Here is a 19,421-nt window from a genome sequence, read left to right on the forward strand (position 1 = left end):
AAAAAAAAAAAAAAAAAAAAAAAAAAAAAATTGAGAAAAGAAAACCCAACTCTTCAAAGGTTTGAACTCAATTGGATGTACCATCTGTTTCTGATTAGGACACTGACTAATATACCGAGAAGTTTTCTTGCAATACCAGGAAGTTTTCTTGCAATTGACAGCCTCATGGAAACTGTCCAATTCTCAGGAATCATATATTTGATGACCAGTCAGCTCCATGTTTACTGAGAAGAGGCACAATGCAGACCCACCATCTGGGCTCTCTTTTTAGTATGAATAGTTAGAGAGTTACTTTGCTCTTATATGGATGCCAAAGTTGAGTATTACCACAATCCCAAACACATGTATTTTCCAAATAATTTTAATTCCTTTAATGGTGTTTGTGTGTCATATGGAAAAAAAAAAATGAAATAAGATCCTCTTGTATTAAAGATCAATATTTGGTCTTGATATTTGGTAAGATTCTGGAAGAGAGATTTGCCATTTAAGCCATCAAATTTAGGAAGTGATCAGAAAAAATAAGATGGGAAAATCAATGAGTCAAGAGAAAATAAAGCAACGGAAGGGGAATAAAAAAGAGCTCTAATTATTGAAAGAAAGAAATAATATTTTAATGCAAGAAATTGAACATCTTTGGGAGAGACTGAAGAGGTTGAAAAACTGTTTTGACAAAAGTGAAGAACTTAAAGCATGAACTATGGAAAGTGATTAATTTGTTTCTAGTACAACATCATTAGTATTCAAAAAGTGTAATGAAATGAGCACAAGGCACTTAGCTCCCTTAATTATGAGCTGGATTAATTCTGAATGGGAAAATGTTTTTTTATTAGATAATTTAGAAACAAATAATTTACCATGTACTGATAAGTAAAAGATACACCAAGGACTTCTCGCTGTTATTTTAAAACAAAAGTTTTCCTTTTGGAACCTGTATTTATGGGCTTTATGCTTCACAAACACTTTCAGGAATTTACATTTGAAGGAAAACCTAACAAACTGAAACAAAATGATGAGTGTCTTTGTTACCATTATTATTTTTTCTTTCTGTATACAGCAGAGAGGCAATCTGACTCTTTTACGTAGTTTTAAATTTAGAATAAATGAATTTATCAAATGCATGTGGAACTAGCAACCTGAGACTTAGTCTTTTCAAAATATAATATAAAAAAGATACATAGATGTGTTTTAGTGAACATAGTAGACACTTAAAAATGCGTTTTCTCAGCTACTTAGAATAACTTATATTTGACATCTCTAGTTTTTTTTAAAAAAATAAATCAGCCTAAAACATGAACAGCTACATGCCTCTCACCCACATATAAGGCCACAGTGAACTACCATGCCAATGATCATTTTCCAATCACGTATTCATTTCATTAAACAATAGTTAGAAAGATTTCTGAGAATAAATTCTCTATATTCGATTTTTTAGAATAGTTTAGGTCAAAACATATAGAGAAAATAGAGTCTGATCTCATTAAATTTAAAAATATATTTCTGGCAAGGGTTAGATTACAACAATATTGGAAACTTGTTAAGATAATTAAGAATAATTATGTGACACTTTAAGCAGTTCCAAGGTAAGGGCCAGCAAGGATTTTTTTTATCCAAAAAAGTTAAACCCATGCATATAAGGAATTTTGTTGTGTAGGGGTGTGTGCACACACAATTTTGTTTGTACATGCTTGGACATAACCTTGCTGGTATTGAAGAAGGAGAAAGCGAGTGATAAAAAGAAAAGCCATCACAGAAGAAACACAACATAACAAGTGAGGCAAAAATTAAAATGGAAAATGTCAGAGGAAAGTTAGATGCCATTTTGGGTATGTCAAATACTTAAATTCTGATATAGATACATCATAATTGATTAAATCACTATGATTACTAGAAATTGAAGTTTTAGCCTTAACCATAAAGTATATTTTACTTAAATTTTCTGCCTTATATGCATTTGCATTGTATCTAATATCATAAAAGATTATTTTTTAACTTATCTTTGTAAAAGTTCCAAGTAGATTGTTTTTTCCAACTCTGTCAGTCATAACATTCTTCCCAAAATGTTTAAAAGTATCAGTCTGACAGGTTTTTGTCTGTATGTTGGTTTCCTGGTGATACGTATCCTGAAGTTATCTACCCTCCTGACTCAAGCAATATCAAAAGCTATGTAGGTCTGTTTCACAAATGTCTTTCTAGGGATTTGTTTTTCCATTGTTCAAGAAAATTCCTTTGCCCTCTTTTCTACTGGAATTACTGAATCTATTTCCTGAATCTATTATGTTCCTATTTCTCATTAGTACTGTTTTCATGGAGTATATCTCCTAGGAGTTTCTGGGGAAAGGGTACATAAGAGGAAGGTTTTGGTCATGTGTTTTGTTCTGTACTTTTAAAATTATTTTTGTTGCTTTCTAAGTAGGTAAGTTTTATTCTGAGATATAGTCCTCTGTATTTTTTTAATAACCTACTACTCTCCAATTTCTCCTTTCTCTCCTTTGAAAATCTCATGATTAGGTATTAGATCGCCAGAATTAAGCATTGATTTTCTTGTATTTTCTCACAAAAATTTTTGGCAAGATGTATGGAAATACATGTGCATGCCTGTTTAATAAAATGTTTCCTGATATAAAGGATATATAGCATACAAGTTACATACAGTAAAATATAAAATAGTCTTAAATTCCAAATAGCAATATATTCTCACAGAGTGACTTCATTGACTTTTTTTCAGAATTTTTTTCTCTGTATTCAACTTATGGCTGCAATTAACAAATACGATTATTGCTTGATATATTCATTTACTTTAATAAGTACGACAACAGTGAAACAGCAAAGACATATATTAGGAACCTCACTCATTCGTCAATGGCATGTGCTATTTCTTTATTGGAGTGGATCATCTGAAATACTGAAAGAATAGTTTCTCAGTTTTTGATTCTACTCTTAGTGTAAAACTATGATAAATTTTAAGCATAATTTACACTTTTAACATTTTATATTTTAAGAAAATCTATAGACATTTCATAAAACAATAAATCATGCCAAGGTTTAATGTGTTTGACAATTTATATGATATAAACATTTTCTGTAGGACCAATTTCAAGCTACAACCTGAGAATACTGAATGGGGAGGTGGAAAGAGACGTGTTATATCTCATTATTAATAGAATTTCCTATCTACTGATGTCACAGGATCCTTAGGGTGTTGCTTTTCCAGCCAGAAGCCTTTGTGGCCGGTGACACCTTTACCCGAGTTTTACCTGAGTCTGCTGGACTCATTCTGCCCAGTAGACGTGACAGGCTGTGCTTGGTGCAAGCTGTGCTTCACTCAGGCTACCAGCCCAGATCCCATGCCCGCCAAGGGTGAGCCAGGTGCGGAGTGGCAAGGGTTGTGTGAGCGAGTGTGGGGCCCGGCCACAGCACAGCCAAGTGTGCCAGCTGTGGCAGGGGTGGCAGTTCCAGGCACCAGCACAGGTTCCAGTTTAGTGCAAGACTATGGCTGGACCAGGTGTACTGAAGAGGCTTCCACTACCGCCACCGGGGAACACAGTGGCGCCCAGAAGTTTGGAGGTGCTGAGAACCACAAAGCCCCAAAGTAGGTGTCAAAGCCCTGGCTTGGGGAGACCCTAGGTCTTAGCTCTCCAAAGGGCTGCAGTTCTTCTCTCCTCATTGACCACAATTTGGCAAGCTGTGAGCATATTTCAGTCTGTTCTTGTTACAGCTCTTTCCGTCCTGCCATTCAGTGGGTCCCAAGTTCTTGTCCCACATCCAGGAAGAATGAGATATGTGGACAACTAGAGTGTGAGCAAGATGGAGAGGAGCTCGACTCAGGAAACCCAAAGTGGGTACCTCCTTTCTGCAGGCAGGTCAGCCTGACGAGTGTCCCGCTTTCATCAGAGAGGAGATCTGAATTAAGTAGCTTCTTCCCACAGCTGGTAGTCCCTGTATCTGAGTCTGGCAGATTCTAGGGTTTTTGTTGGCTCAGAAGGGAGGAAGTGTATGCCGATTGGGCCTTGGGTGGCCATGGGTGAGACCAGAAAAAACACTCTAAGTTCTCACTCCCAGCCACAGCCTCCACCGGTACCTGGCAGCCCAGCCCCCAGGGTTCAGGCTGTCCCCAGCTTGAAGGTGAGGTTTCACCAGTGACCCACCCCTTTCTGCTTAGGGACCCATCCCTTTCTGTCCAGGAACATTAACATGTCTTTCTCCTGCCATCAACATGATTTCCACCACACCCAGACTGTTTGTGCTAAGGGGTGCCTGCATGCCTGGGATGAGCTGCCCACAGCAACCGCCCCCCCGCCCCAACACACCACTCCTCCTTCCCACGTTCATCTGCACCCAAAGTCTGGAGGGAGCCAAGGTGGCAAGGAGCTGGAGTTCCAGTGTTGCCCCAAGCATGCACACACCCAGCCAGGTCATGACAGCACCTGGGTTCGGCCACTACTTTGTTTCACACAAGAGCGGGTGCCAGAAGCAGGGAGAGGTCAGGCAGTGGGAGCAGGCACTTACAAGCTTGCAGTGGCAGGGGCTTACTGGGCCTCCAAGAGCTCAGGGATGCCCAGATCTGAAGCCACGGCTTGGCAGGGGCAGCTGTGCCCGAGTACAGGACTCCCACCCCATTAACTCAGTAGAAGGTGGGGCTCCCACTTGTTTCTGGCTGACACCAGCCCTGCAGAGCGTGCAATCCAAGCAGCACCTCCCTCACTTCCACCAGTGTCTTCAGAGCAGCTGTTCCAAATGGGCTGCTGCTGTCGTCACAGGAGCAATAGATTTAAATAACATCAAGAGCATATATAACAGGAAAATGCATTAAAATAATTAGGAATTGATAAGTTTGAATATCTTTTGTTGTTTAAAATATAATTTATTTAACACTAACTTTATAATTTATTATTTAACCATAGCTCACAAAATTTCACGAAATTTGAAGAAGTGGTTTTTATGAGATAATACAGTTGGCTCCCACCCAATACTATCACCGATATTTCTTTTACTTTTATGTATTCGTTAACAGCATTTGATTTCTAAATGCTCTTAGATGATTTCTAAATGTTTATTTATATTAGTATTACTAGCAGTTTCATTATTATGTGTAATTTATATGTTATAGTTGTTTTATCACTGAATTTTTGGTTCTGATTGATTTTGTTATTGTTTCATTGTGCCTGTTTCATTCTTGTCCCACATTAGAGATTTTTGCCAAGTAATTGGTGATTCTTGGGGGGTTTTTTGAGGTAAAAAGTGCAATTTTATGAGACAGACTGGCATCTCTGTGTGCAAGTACTGTATAGGGATTGCTGTTTGAAAGGCTTCTCTGTAAGGCAATGAAGTAACAAGCTGCCTGTTTTATATAAAGATCTACAAATGTCAGAATCTAAAGATTTTTTCATCTGGGCTGCTCATTTAAAGTTTCAACATTATCCAGTATGCTAACATTTGTCAATTTGCTTTTATTTACAATACTTTATTCTATTGTTATTTAATGTGTTCTTCACTTTATCATTTGGAGTTTATGGTTTTTTAAATACATTACTCTCATTTAGCTGTATTTTTTGGAGAACTGAAAATAAATGTGTGCTTTCCTTCTGCCATGTTTAGCAAAGATTGTCCAATTTATCTTCTGTTTACTTTATTCTAGATTTGTCAGCACTGCTCTACTGAAACAGATCTTTTTTGAGGTCAACTTGTCTGTTGCCAAATACAGTGGATACCTCTTTGCCTCTAGTTTCCTTGATCTTTTGACAATATTTGGCACAATTTACTATTTTCATCCTCTTGAAATGTATAGATTATATGACACTGTTTTTGTTTTGTTTTTTAATTTTCTTGCTGACTCCTAAATGACGTCTGTTTTTTGTCATTTAAGAAAATCTGCCCCACTATTTTTCTCTATGGAAATCTAATTCACATCAGTGTTTAGAAACATTGCAGACAATTCTCAAATCTCCAGCCTTATACCTATTCTGTGAACTCTACACTGCATGGTGTCTCCAAACTGTATCAATTGATGGACTTCACAACACTTTTTTATTTCTCATTCACCCTTAACCCACCCAATGAGATTCACCTTTCAGATCCAAAACCTGGCAATCAATCCTGATTCTTCTCTCTCCATAACTCGCATAACTGCAAGTTCCATTCATTCTGTCTTCTAATATATAGATAGCACCCACTCATCACTTACCCACACTCTTGCAACTAAATACTTCTTATTGTTCACTCTTGGTCCTATATCAACAATTTATTTCTTTTTCAATATCTTATATTATCATGAAATATTCTTAAACATGATGACATAGAAGATTCAGCAGTATTTATCTAAACTCTAGCCAGCTCCCCAAATTTCTCCTTTTCGTCTGTTCAATTTCTCAGAAAGATCAATTTTCATTTTTTTTCTTAAATATATTGTACTATTTCTTTCAGGATTCTGTATATGGACTTTGTTAATTCTACTTTCTCTGCTTGTAATTCTCCTTCCCCCACTCTTAGAATGACTACAAAACATTTTATCTTTCAAGATTCAGATCACTTAAGTGCAGGGACTATTCTTAACCACCATGTTATTTTTTTCCTTCCTAGAATTTATTATTACTGATAATTGTTTGACCTTGGCATCTCTCATGTGTGGGCTCCAGTTTCTCTGGTTTCAACAAAAGTGTTGGGCTATGTGAACTCTAAAACTGTTGCAGTCTCATATGCCTTTATCTTATATGCCTTTCTTTAGCTGTGTCTGGGTTTCTAGACCCAGACTACATTAACATTTACTATTTCATATAGATAGTATAAATTTATGTTTCTGCTTTTCCCTTTCCTAGTTTGAAATATTAAATAAATATGTTATTGTCAGTAGAGTAAATATTAACTGCATCAGGAATGAAGAATCAATATTTACTGTGTCTAATTTATTTTCTGTTTTACAGAGAAAGGTGAGGAGGGGCCATCCGGCGATAACAATCAATCAAAATTTGTGGCATATTATCAGAGCTATAGTTTTGGTTTATTTTATTTATCTTAAACATCTTTGGCAAAAAATACTGCAATCAAAATGATACTAAATATCAATATGCACTTATTTCAATCTGCAACCAACATTCCTAGTTTATAATATGTAATATATTTTATTTATTTAAGTGCAGAAATAATTTTTGGTAAATCCGTTTCTAAGAGGGAAGATATTTATATATTCTATATGAAAAAATAAATGAAGTTTACATGTAAAAAATAGAAAGAACATTTGTAAGATTTCTATAATATTTGTAAATTTGCAGAATATTTGTAAATCAAGGCAACTTAAAATTTATGACAACAAAAAAAATGGAACACCATGCTGCTTATTTTAGCCTTTTCTTCCTTTGCACACTTTTATTCAACTTCAAATAAATTAAAAACACACATAAAATTATAAAGTACAAAATATATTAGAATAATTTCCTCAAAACCTTATATTGGGCATATGCATCTAAATCAATTTTTAGAATACTGTAGTGCTGAATAAATGGTTTCAACTCTGCCTTGCTTTGCCCTTGTAGCTGCGATGGCATTGCTTTGTGAAGAATTGCCAAATCGTGTGTCAACGGCCATATCCCAACCAGGATCCAAAGGCTGAACAAAGACTTCTTATTGGAAAGTTTAAAAAAAAATAAAATCAGTTTCTTCATGCATAAGGAAAAAAGAAGTAATGTCCTTCATGGCAAACTGCTGGAGAGTGTCATCTTGATACTATTTAAAATGAAGTTTTAACTTCATTCTTTATAGGAACGATGATAGAAATGTACCCTGAAAATTGTAATATAATGTTCAGGAGCCAGAAGCCATGCCCTTAAATATTCAGGTTTTATACCAGTAAGATACTAACTTTAAAACAGAAATACTACTCAGATTTGCTTGAATCACAGGGTTTGTTTTTGCTCTTCTCAAACTTTTTAATTTTGTATCTTAGCTTATTCTTGGTTGAACAATGTTTCCTTTGATAAGCATTGGATGCCTCTAAGAGATTAGAGTGATTTGCTCTCAGAGACGTGCGCTGTGCTTCCCTTAAAAGGAAGCCGCAGATGTGAATGATTTTAAAGGTTTTTATCCAAATCAGTTTCTTTCCCCCATCCTTCTCTTTCTGCAGGAGGAAAATCAGTCATGTCCACACAAAATCCCAATTCCATTAACCTTTCAGCTACTGCTGAGACATGGTTGTACTAAGGTCCCTAACATTATATATGTCAGAAATTGGCTGGCATATCCTTTATAAGACTCTCTTGTAATATCGACTATTTCAGAGAGTTCGTAGTTTTGTTACATGAGAATATTAAAGTGCAGCACAACTTTGACTTTTAGAATTAATACCTGAACTTGAAGTTCACCAGAGAGATGAGGAGCAGCAAAGGCTCATGCACACACACACACACACACACACACACACAGTTTTATTTCTCTTATGTTACACTTTGTAAAACTTAAAATTTCTTATGTTTAAAGTTCATGGAAAGACAACAAAGAGAAGAGTAGTGAATATTACTCAAAACATATAAATGCATTCTCTTTCACACTCACTCTTGGAAATGATAGAAATATGGGTAAATTGAGCCCATGAGACAACACACTGTAGCAAATAAGAATGAGAACTCTACAACCTGATTGCTTAGTGTCACTCTATCTTCACATTTTATAAAACATGTAGCTTGGGGAATACAACAACATTTTTTGTATCAGTTTTCCCAATTGCAAATGTGTATAAAACTGACTAACGTAGTTATTGCAATGATTGAATTAGTCAATATTTGCATAGAAAATAGCAAGCATTCACTATATGGTAAAAGCAATTATATTTACTCATAGAATCTAAAAAAACGTCATTGAAAAAACTAATGTAACTTTTTTTTTAATAATGAGTAATAAATATCTATTATAAAAGAACAAGGCCGGGAGTGGTAGCTCACGCCTGTAATTCCAGCACTTTGGGAGGCCAAGGTGGGTGGATCACTTGAGGTCAGGAGTTCAAGACCAGCCTGACCAACATGGTGAAACCATGTCTCTACTAAAAATACAAAAACTAGTCAGGTGTGGTGGTGTGTGCCTCTAGTCCCAGCTACTTGGGAGACTGAGGCAGCAGAATCTCTTGAACCTGGGAGGCGGAGGTTGTAGTGAGCCAAGATCACACCACTGCACTCCAGCCTGGGCGACAGAGTGAAATTCTGTCAAAAAGAAAGACAGAAAGGCAGAAAGACAGACAGAAAGACAGAAAGAAAGAGGGAGAAGAAAAGAAAGAAAGAAAGAAAGAAAGAAAGAAAGAAAGAAAGAAAGAAAGAAAGAAAGAAAGAAAGAAAGAAAGAGAAGAAGGAAGGAAGGAAGGAAGGAAGGAAGGAAGGAAGGAAGGAAGGAAAAAGAAAGAAAGACAGAGGAAGGAAGAAAAGGAAGGAAGGAAGGAAGGAAGGAGGAAGGAATGTAGGAAGGAAGGAAGGAGCTAACAATATAAAGTAAAACACAGGATTTCTGAGATCATTTTAGAATAAATAACAACATTTCTCAAAATTAGATTAACTCTTTTTGAATCTGATAATATTACCACATTACAACTCAAATTACAGAACATCAAGCCACACTAGATTATGATATTTATCAGACACTCAGCAAATGAATGAGTTATTTGCAGTAGAGAAAATTGAACGGATTCAGAAGGAAAGTGGAAGGAAAAGCAGATACAATGGTTCAGAGAAATATGAGTTTTGCAAATATCCTGTAATCCAATATGTGATGTTTTCTCTCTCCTGTATTTTAACCTTTTATTCATAGGCTTCATTTCTTCTTCTTCTTCTTCTTTTATTTTATTTTATTTATTTATTTCATTTTTTTGAGATGGAGTCTCGCTCTGCCGCCCAGGCTGGAGTGCAGAGGCGCAGTCTCGGCTCACTGCAAGCTCCATCATAGGCTTCATTTTCTTATCTAACGTATTTGGATAGAACAATTGCCTTGTTGAAAGAAAACCAAAACCTATCATTGTTTGTACTTCTTCATGCTACCACTGTCTATTTGCTTTGAATAAAAAATAATTTAAAATATGATTAATATCTACTTTTTCTCTTTAAATCCCAATAATTCTATTTTCAATACAAAAATGTTATTGAAATTACTTACTTCAAGATTACCTCCAAATTGAATAAATTTCCTCCAAATTGAATAAAAAGTTTTCCTTTTTTATCATTTGTTTGTGTTTTCCTTTCATCTTTTAGCTATCTGTAAGAGTCGGCTGGGCAACAGCTGATCTTCATCATCTGGGTTCCCAATATTGATGAGTATGTCATTGTACTGGTTTGTCTCTTGTTCTGTGACTATGATTACTCCTCTATCTCGTTGTTTCAGACTCTTGGTGTCCTCTGGAGCCCTTAGTGCATGCAACATCCACCAACGTTACAGATGTAGGACTCCATGTTTTGTTTAACAAATTAGTTTTTCTTTGCATTGTATAGTATTATTACTTCATCTGTCACATCTATGCAAATAATGAGAATGTCCTCAATACTTGTTATGAGAGCTAGTACATAGAGTGGTAGATGGAGTGATTTAGTGGATAAGAGACCGGTGCTTTTTTGGTAAGAAAGGAGATACAGATGGAAACAATCTTTGTCCAAATCATCTCTTCTTCCTTCAGGAGGAAAATCAGTAAACAGAAATGATAAATAATGACCCATTACTGCCTAAAATTCACCAATTTTAAAATAGAATATATTATTCCCTTTTCTGCAACTGGCTCTGTGTTTTCCTAGAGACTCAAGCTTTAAGCTTGGAGTAACTTTCAGGTCTTCCCTTTTCTGTCATGTTTTATGAATGCAAATGAAAATCAGTTTACCATGAATGCATACCCTACATTACCGAAAATTTAATTGTCACTAATATGGGTTGAATTCTGTCCCTTAAAAGTTATGTTGAAGTCCTAACCTCTAATACCTCACAATGTGACTTGTTTGGAAATGGAGTCATTGCAGATTTAATTAGTTATGTCAAGATGAGGTCACACTTCTGTAGAGTGTACCCTTAATCCAACATAACTCATGTCTTTACAATAAGAGGAGAGACAGAAACACAGGGAGAATCCTGTGTGACAGCAAAAGGGAAGATTGGACTGATGTGCCTGCCAGTCAAGGGATGCCAAGGATGTATGGCCACCAACAGAAGTTAGGAAGAGATAATGAAGGTTGTCTTCTAGAGACTTCAAGAAAACGTGATTCTACCAACACTATGACTTTGGGTTTCTATTCTCCAGAGTCACGCAGCAATAAATTTCTGTGTTTAAGCTACCTAGTTTGTTATACTTTTCAGTGGCAGCCCTGGGAAAGTGATAAAATGACATTTCTCATTTCTCAATCACTAAATATATGTGAGCCCACATAGTGTTCTTGACTTTCTATTGAAAGTTATCTACTTGTTCAGTTTCTAATTGTGGTTATATTTATTTTTCTGTGTATTTTTATCAGTTGTATTAGATACAATGCATATATGGTGAAGCTCTAATATTACATGCATACATGTTTAGGTCTTCTTGATGAATTGACTGCATTACTGTTATAAAATGATTTTTATATCCCTTGTGATATTCTTTTCTCTAGAACAAACTTAACATTCCAGTTTTTGTTTGATTGGTGTATATTTATCCTGATACATTTTTATACCATGATATTAAGATAGTATATTTCCTCCATTATTATAATCTGTGTGTGTCTGTGATCTAGTCAACATATGTTGGTGTCACCTTCTTTTTAATCAAATATGATAATACCTTCTTTTAATTGAGATATCCAGACCATTTAAGTTATTGGTGGTATAGTTCATTGTAAATAAAGCACTTTGCTATGTATTTTCTTTTCTTTCTTTCTTTCTTTCTTTTTTTTTTTTTTTTTTTTTTTTTTTTTTTTTTTTTTTTTTTTGTAGGCAGAGTCTTGCTCTGTCACCCAAGCTGGAGTGCAGTGGTGCAATCTCGGCTCACTACAAGCTCCACTTCCTGGATTCAGGCCATTCTCCTGCCTCAGCCTCCTGAGTAGCTGGGACTACAGGAGCTCACCACCACGCCTGGCTAATTTTTTGTACTTTTAGTAGAGATGGGGTTTCACTGTGTTAGCCGGGATGTGGTCTTGATCTCCTGACCTCGTGATCTGCCTTCCTTGGCCTCCCAAAGTGCTGGGATTACAGGCATGAGCCACCATGCCAGGCCACTTTGCTATGTGTTTTCTATTAGTCCTATCTGTTTTATGTACACTTTTTTCTTTTTCTGCCTCTTGAAAGTATATTAAGTATACAATTTACTCCTGAACAACCTGTGTTTGAACTGCATAGGTCTACATATATATGAATATTTTTCAGTAAATGCGTTGTAAAATCTTTGAAGATTTATGACAATTTGAAAACAATCCCAGACAAAACACATAGCCTGAAAATACAAAAAATAAAAAAGTTAGATATGTCATGAATGCATAAATTATATATATCAAGAGAATCAATGAGAAGAAAGAATATCTGCCTGAACAAGGTTTTCATTCAGTTGAAGGTGCTCTATTCTGGGAAAATATTCCAAAAGACATTTATGAGTATAGAAGAGAAGCTATTACCAGGACTCTAGGCAGAAAAGTTTACGCTTACTCTACTGTTTGGTGTAAATGCAGTTGGATTAATGGTAAGGACTGTCCTCATTTAAAAAGCTGCTAAACTCAAACCTTGAAGGAAATTGATAAACACCAGCTGCCGGACTTTTCATTGTATAACAAGAAGGCCTGGCAAGGAGAACCTTTCATCTGGATTGGTTTCATTGATGCTTAGTCCCTAAAGTCAAAAGTTCCTCAACAGTAAAGGGATTGCCTTTGAAAATTCTTCTGGTACTGAACAATATCCCTAGCCACCTGGAACTCCGTGAGTACAATACTGAAAGTATTGAAGTGGTCTACTTGCTTCCAAATGCAATGTATTTGATTCAGCCTCTAGATTAGGGGAGTCATAAGGCCCTTAAAGTTCACTATAAATGATACAGTATGAAAGGATTGTCAACATTATAGAAAAGATCCTGCATAGAGACAACATCATGAAAATGTGCAATGATTACACTATTGAAGATGTATTCTTGTTACAGAAAAGCTGTGAAAGTTATCAAGCTCAAACCAATAAATTTCTGCAGGAGAACTGTGTTCAGATGTTGTGTGTGACTTCACCAGATTTACAACAGAGCCAATCAAGAAATAATGAAAGAGACTGTGGATGTAGTTAAAAGAAAAAGAAAAAGAAAAGAGAAAATGAGTGTAAAGCATTTTAAGATATGAATCTTAGAGAAATTCAAGATCTAGTAGACAACACACTATAGGAATTAGCAGAAGACAACCTGATGAAGATAAGTGTGTCCAAACCATTGCCAAACAATAAGGATGTATAAGAAGCAATGTCAGAAAACAAATTGACATTAGACAATTTGGCAGAAACATTCCTATATTTTTTTTTTTTTTTTTTTTACTTCCTTTTAGCCACATGGACACTTCTATGATGCAGACCCACTGAATAAAGACAATGGTAGAAAAGAATTGGCACCATATAGAAACATTTTAGAGAAATGAAAAGCAAAACCATCAGACAGAACTTATGATGTATTTACATAAATTTTCACAGCCTGTACCTGACTTCCCTTTTTATCATCACTCTTTACATCTCTGTGACACCTAAGACAGCAAGACTAACCCCTTCCCTTCCTTCTTTTCCTTAGCATACTCAATGTGACAATGATGAGGATGAAGCCCTTTATGATGATCCACTTCCATTTAATAAACAGTAAGTATATCTTCTCTTTTCTTTGATTTTCTTGATTTTTTTCTTTACTCTGGCCTACTTTACTGTAAAAATAAAGCATATATAGGATATATACGATTATATATGTTATATATATCTTATACAAAATATGTATTGTTCAATTGTTTATGTTATCTGTAAAGCTTCTGGTCAACAGTAGGCTATTAGTAGTTAAGGTTTTGGGAAACCAGAAGTTATATATAGATTATTGACTATGCAGGGGGTTGATGCAGCTAATCCTTGTATCGTTCAAGGGTCAAATGTATTTTATTATTTTATTTTGTTTTAGATTTTGGCAAAATTTTTGTTGTGTTACTTTAGTTATTGTTTATGTATTTTAGTGCACAAGTATAGCTTATCATGAGCTATATTCAAATGATATTTTACCTTTCTGTGTTTAAAATAAGAATTTATAACAATAGCCTTTCAGCAATTGTCACATGTTTTATTCTTACGTATGTTGTAAAGAAGGATTGGTACACTGTATCCTGTGGACCACATTTAACACACAGCCTGTATTTTTTATAATCTCAGAAAAAAAAATTTTCTTTTTTAAAATGTTATGAAACAAACAGAATAATGTTCAACAGAGAACAAATAGGTTCTACAAAGCCTAGATCACTATCCTGTATCCCATTATAAATCCCTGCAATGCATTACCATAGCTTTTCCAATATACAATAAATTAACTTTTAAAGAGCTTTATTTTAAATGCCCATTGTATCAATATTTTTGATTTTCTTCATTCCTATGTGTAGATTCAGATTTTTATTCAGTATTTTACCTTGCTACCTGGAGGACTCTTCATTATTTCTTACAGTGAATGAAGTTGTTTCAGCTTTTGTACATCTCAAATAGTTGAGTTTTCCCCCAATTTCTGAAAATTATTTTCCCTGATTTTAAAATTTTAGACAGATGATATTTTATTTTTAGTTCATTACTATACAGAGTTCCTCACTATCTTCCAGTTTACAATATTTCCAAAGAAAAGTCATCTGTCATTCTTATATTTGTTCATTTCTTCATTTTTTATCTGGCTGTTTTTGGAATTCTCCCTTTATAACAGATTTTCAATAATTTTATGGTAATTTGGTGTAGTTTTCTTCTTGTTTCATGTGATTAGTGTTCTTTAATTCGTGTATTTATAATTCCCTTCAATTTTGGATAATGTTCGGCAAAAATTTTTTGAAACATTTCTTCCAATCTTGACTTCCTTTGAGGAAATCCAGTTACACATATATCAGGACATAAACATACATACCCATCAGCTCACTTATGTTTGATATTAATAAATGTGTTTGCTTTCTAGTTATTCTTTTCTGTGTTTCATGTTGGATCATTTTTATTGCTTTGATCAATAATATTTTTTGCTGCAATAAATAGCCTTCTCTTAATTCTATCTAGTATACTGTTCATCTCAGTCATTGTGGTTTTCACTTTTAGAAGTTTCATTTGGGTCTCACGGTACTTTCCATGTCTCTAATTTACACATTAAAGTTTTCCTCTAGCTTTGTGGGTCTATGAAATACAGTTGTATCTGTTTTAATACCTCTTATGCTGATACCAACAGGTTTGTCATTTATGTTACTTTTGATTGACTAATATAATCCTTAAAACAGGTTTTATCTTTCTGCTTCTTTTTATGCCTAGCCAATTTTTTCTTTAATTTTTTTCGTTATGCTTTAAGTTCTAGGGTGCATGTGCACAACGTGCAGTTTTGTTACATATGTATACATGTGCCATGTTGGTGTGCTGCACCCATCAACTTGTCAGCACCCATCAACTCGTCATTTACATCAGGTATAACTCCCAATGCAATCCCTCTCCCTTCCCCATTCCCCACAATAGGCCCCACTGTGTGATGTTCCCCTTCCCGTGTCCAAGTGATCTCATTGTTCAATTCCCACCTATGAGTGAGAACATGTGGTGTTTGGTTTTCTGTTCTTGTGATAGTTTGCTGAGAATGATGGTTTCCAGTGGCATCCATGTCCCTATAAAGGACACAAACTGATCCTTTTTTATGGTTGCATAGTATTCCATGGGGCATATGTGCCACGTTTTCTTAATCCAGTCTGTCACTGATGGACACTTAATTTTTTGGGAGGGACAAGAGAAAGATTTACTCTGTGTCCAATTTTTCTCTAATACTGAGGCAAGACTCTTCTGAGTAAGATAAGTAGTGTGCTATAAATTATGAGGGTTTACCCTCCCCATCTGTGGAAAAATTGTCTTCCGTGAAACTGGTTCCTAATGCCAAAATGGTTGGGGACTGCTGTTCTAAAAATCTCCAGAGCTATCTCTCTGAGCAACTCTCTTTTCTGATATCAAGGCCTGTTAACTGCAGCTTCCTTAGCTTCTCTAGAATGTCAGCTTCATCTCCTCATGTAAGGGAGACTCAGGCTGCATTTGTTTTCTTCCTTTTTGCAACACAGCCTTAAAATATGGGGCAGTTGGAAGACTCTATTTGTTTTCAAAATCTCAGGTGCCATTGCCTTTTGTTGCTTGTTCCAATGTCTTAAGAACTATTGTTTCATTTTAAAAAAACATTTCTCAGTTGTTTCAAGCAGAAGTAAAAGTTGGTGTCAATTTCTCCATCTTGAATGGTCATAAAATTTCCAATATTCTATTTTGAACTCAATTTGTAGTGGATTATTAATATAGTCATAAAAATAATTACTTTATCTGCAGTCTATGTAAAATATATTACATTATGCTCCACTTCATTAAAAATGTATTACAACCCCTGGAATATTTAGCTGAGTGCAAATAAGCCCACAAGTCCGAGAAAACTACCAAAGGCTGAGAAAATTAAGATAACATTTAAGCATGATATACGTAAGTAAAATGTAAGTAAAATATGACAGCTATATACTAGTCAATAAACAAGATGCCGTTAGAATATGCATCAAGGCCTGAATATTTTCCCGGAGTTAGTGAAAATCTCATTAAGAAAGTGATAATCGTTATCCACAGTAGGAAAAATAACTTCCCTGATTATATAAAAGTAATTAATAAATACAGCTTTGAACAATACTTAATATGTAAGCAATCTTTAAGACAATGCACATAAGATAATCATCATACATATTTTGGTGAAAAGTCTTTTGTGTGACTCCTTCCCTTCATGCTATTAGATTCCGTGTAATAATGATGGAGTCAAGTAACATTCTCGTGTATCTACAGAAGTTCATTTCTGCATTTAATTAAGATATACAGAAAAACAAATGGGAACATTGCATTTAATCTTAGAATGTCAAATAGAAGAAAGGAAACTATACCTATGATTCACTTCTTTAATATCATTCAAATACACTAAATACAGTAAATACACTTCTCTACAGACACTACCAGCACCTTGCCTCATGGTATTCTCATCTCCTACTTTATCATTTTCATGGCTTACTTTTTACTCTGTTTGGACCCAATCATCATTCCAATTCATTCTGTACTTTCTTGCATACTAATATTTTTAAATTCTATTTTAAAAGTATTTTCCCACTGATGAATAACCTTCAATTAGTTCTCAGTATCAGCAGGATAAAAGCCAGCCTTTCTAAAATGATACTAAATGCTCATCAAAATCCAGACCACAAATGAATGGATGAAAAAAATGAACTAATCATATTAATTTTTTCATCCTCAAATGTTGGAATGGTGATTTGTTCATAGTAGGTGCTCAAAATTATATCTATTTCATGGTTGGATATTTAGCAGATAAGGACTTTTCTCTTTTTTAGATTTTTTTTTTTTTTTTTAGCATATTGCTTTAGTGAAGAAATACATAGAAATTATTATTTTTTCAGAAGGTAGATGAAAAACAGCATTGCTGAGTCAAGCACTGGGCCTAGCATAGTTTGCACCTAAACAATGTTTATTGAATAAATGACTCTGCATTTATGTATTACTTGGATTAATATTGCAAAAAATATGAAATAAAATAGTGTATACCCTGGACACTTAACGCCATTCACACAAATGTTGCCCAGGAGGTCTGCAGCACACTTAATGCTAAATTTATTCAGTTCTCCTGCCTTCTTATATAAAATAACACTTCTTTAATGCTGCTTTTTTGTGTGTGTCTTAATATGGTTCTTAACTTCTCTCATTACCTGCCAATATGTTACATTTATTACATAACATAATGTGAATGTAAGGATTTTATTATTTTATATACTACTACCTGTCCAATACCAAAAATAGCACTTAGAGTATAGTGAAGATTCATTAAATAACTGTTAAATGAGTGAATACATGAATGAAAGCTTTCAGAGACCTCCCTCTTTATTCTTAATTAATTTCCATCACTATTAGAGCAAGGACTCAATTTTGCAGTTAATAAATTAGATGAAATCTAGAAGATAGAATTGTGGGTGGAAGGGAAACATTCTCAATATCGTTGCTGGTCATTGCAATTTTGAAGACATATCTTCACATATTTTAGAATGATGCACCAACATGGCACATGTATACATATGTAACAAACCTGCACTTTGTGCACATGTACCCTAGAACATAAAGCATGATTTAAAAAAAAGAATGGCTATAAGTCATTAATAAATGAAGTTCAAATACTATGTGCAAATGTGTTTATCCTTTTGAAAGAAAACCGGCATCATTAAATAAATTCTGCATCAAACTAAAGCCAATAGAATGTGTGTCACTTTTTGATATGGCTATTGTATTTACCAAAAAGAATTCTATTTTCTAACTAAGTCTACTTAGTCTTATGTCTAAGTCTATCCAAGTCTGACCCTTTTCTATTTCTATGTTATAACTTATCTAATCACTAAAATGATGAGTTCATGAGCAGAGATGGATAGCTAAAATGCATAATATAAGTGATCTCTCTTATTTGCACTGCTCAATTTGATGGAAATAGATACGCTAAAGAAAAGCCAAATAATGAAGTCACTCTGTCTGGCATAACATTGGCACTTGTATTTTCTTTGTTAAATACAAAACAAAAAGCAGAACATGAAAGGGTGAGAAACACTCATGTATTAGTTATCATACTGACTTAACTGCCTTAAATTAGAAAACACTCTACATTGTAGAAATTGTTTTCACATAGATGATCTCACACTTTTTAAAAAATAGGCAGTTGGTGTTTGCTTTTAAATATTGCAAAACCTAAGAAACAAGCTACTCAATATATTTTATTCATTTAGCTGCCAAAGAATATTTTAATATGACAAGATTTGAAACACTATAGTATATACTTTTACCTTTTCTTGTGATTAGAGATTTAATTGGTCTATATTACTTTAAAATAGCCTGCGCTAGTTGTCCTATGCAATAATATTACTACTTGGGCAAAAAAGATTAGGTTGAAATGAACTTTTATGATTTTTAAACATCATTTCGCCTTCATCACATTTTTTGCTGCATTTGCCTGAAGTGAGTTCATTTGCCATCTTGTACCCTGCAGAGGCATCTTTATGAGGATGTCTTTTATTTAAAATAAGGAAATCACTTTCATGATAGGTTTTCATGTCAATTTCAATATACCTTCTAATTGTCCAATGTATTTAAACTTGTGTCTGCCTTAATTCTTACCCAGGATATAAATAAACACTTTCAATTAATGGATTAATGCAGAATTACTGTGAGCAGTT

This window comes from Rhinopithecus bieti, unplaced genomic scaffold (assembly GCF_001698545.2).
Source record: "Rhinopithecus bieti isolate Rb0 unplaced genomic scaffold, ASM169854v2 scaffold_30918, whole genome shotgun sequence".
Classification (NCBI taxonomy): domain Eukaryota; kingdom Metazoa; phylum Chordata; class Mammalia; order Primates; family Cercopithecidae; genus Rhinopithecus; species Rhinopithecus bieti.